This window comes from Neolamprologus brichardi, chromosome 18 (genome assembly GCF_056152115.1).
Source record: "Neolamprologus brichardi isolate AB-2024 chromosome 18, ASM5615211v1, whole genome shotgun sequence".
NCBI classification, from domain to species: Eukaryota; Metazoa; Chordata; class Actinopteri; order Cichliformes; family Cichlidae; genus Neolamprologus; species Neolamprologus brichardi.
This window is the reverse complement of record NC_142121.1, coordinates 24,091,290-24,093,621: the sequence shown is the minus strand read 5'-3', so window position 1 is coordinate 24,093,621 and position 2,332 is coordinate 24,091,290.

The following is a 2,332-nucleotide window of genomic DNA, read 5'->3' as shown; positions in this document are numbered from 1 at the left end:
TCCTATGAACTGGCAAATGGATGAAGGATGAACTCCTGGTGTTTCCTTCCACCTAGTGGTTGCATGTGGTGCAGTTTCCTTTGTAGTTGAGCCATAGCCAGATCTGTAGATAGCCTCCTGGCCATGCAGTCAGTGGTTGACTTTATGTTGTGAACTAGGTATTCCACTATTTCACTAGAGCAATCACTTTACAAGTGAAGTGATTGCTCTGCACGTTGTGTGCAGGCTGTTTTTTTTTTTTTGTTTTTTTAATGTGGTAGAAGTCTACTGCGAGGACCAAGCGGTGCCATCTAAGGACTGGATGCCACTGGACGTGCCTAGAAAGGACACTCTCAATCTGAAGGCCACCTCCTTCCTTGGAGGATGGTAGGATACAACGATTTGCAATTTTTTTTAAGGATTAACATTTTTACTGAGATCTCAGGACACTTTATGTTGCTACTTTTTTTTCACCTTTTTGGGTCAGATCTGATTCCACTTAACACAAAAACTGATGCATCTAAAAGAAAAACTGTGACTAAAGACAATTCAGATAACTTGAACACTTACCAAATACTAAATATGAAGTGCACTGAACTGAAATGGACAAGCTACCTAATATATTTATGGACACTTGAAGTGATATATTGGACATTGTTGAAGATTACATGTTGAAATGATTTAAATGTTGTTCATGTTGAATACACTCAAATCACTTTTTTCCTTTAAGTTGTTGTCAGTGTCTCATTCTTCTTTAAGTTGAGTTACCACTGCCAGTCTCCTTACGATCCTAACTGAACCCAACAAGAGGAGATTCTCAGATATTTGTTTTTACTTGACTTTGGATGACAGATTACTGTGGATTTGACTGATTTTGACTACTCAGTTAAAACAGGTGACAGAAACAGTTAAAAAGGGTGACAGAAACATGACATCCAGGCTGCGCCTAGAAATTCTGTCCATAAAAATTACGAGCAGAATTGGTGACAAAGGGCAGCCCTGGTGGAGCCCATCCCCCACCGGGAACGACTCAGACTTATTCCTCGCTATGTGGACCAAGTTCTTGCTGTATAAGGATTGAATGGCCTGTAGCTATGGTCCAGATACCCCATACTCCTGATGCACGTCCCACAGGACACTCTGAAGGACATGGTTGAATGCCTTCGCCAAGTCCACAAAACACATGAAGACTGGTTGGGCAAACTCCCATGCACCCTCAAGTATCCTTGAGAGGATAATGAGCTGCGCCACAACCAGGACGAAAACCACATTGTTCCTCCTTTATCTGAGGTTCGACTAACGGACGGACTCTGCTTTTCAGCACCCTTGCATAGACTTTCCCAGGGAGGCTGAGGAGTCACTGTCATTGCCCACATGAGCTTTGAAGTCTCCCAGTAGGACAACAGAGTCCACAGGTGGAGCATCCCGCCCAAGGACTCCAAGAAGGCTGGGTACTGTGAACTGTCATTTGGTGCATAAACGCAGATGACAGTCAGGACGCAGGGAACAAACCCACTTTTGAACTGCTCTTTGTCTGGTCCCTTACTCAGGACCAGTTTGCCATGGGAGCCCCAGACAACATAGCCCCTGGGATCCCTGACACACAAACTGCTCCACCACGATAAGATAGCTATTCGCTGAGGGGATCAAATAAATTCACAGCACAAATTCCTGTTATCATTATGCAAGGGCACATGAATGTAGTTTGTTGTAGCTGCCATATAGTGCCTCAAATGGCCTGTCTGGGTAAATTAAAAAAAAACCCCAAAAAGAAGACAGAGAACCTGCCTTGCACTCAATAAAATCCTTTAGCTAGTCCGACCTCTCTAGGCACTGTTAGCTCTCTCCTTGCATAGATACCCAAGCCCGGGTGGAAAACATGGCTGGGTGATGGTCAGGAGGAAGTCCTAAACAGAAGCCTTCCGTACAGCAACAACCCCTTAAGGTCTCATCGTCTTTCCACATTGTGAAACCCATCCACTGAGGAGAATACTCTGGTTATTAACGATTCTGTTTTGAGACATGTGAGACACCAGCAACAACAGTGAATTATCTTCCATGGGCCAGACACTGAAGAAAACCTGAAACTATTAGCTAAAAATAAATGTGAATTACCTAAATTATAGTTCACTTTCAATGAAATTATGTTACCTTATTTTGAAGATGAAAATTAATATTAAATCTGTGTGCAATCTTGCCAAAACAAGGTTTTCTTTCATCCATTGGACTAGGAGTAACATGTTCACCCAAACGGCATCATTAAACTGCTGGTTTTCTGAATGGTGTCCTAAAAACTATGTGGGCTTCATAGATAATTGGGAAACTTTCAGGGAGAAAATTGGTCTTGATAGGC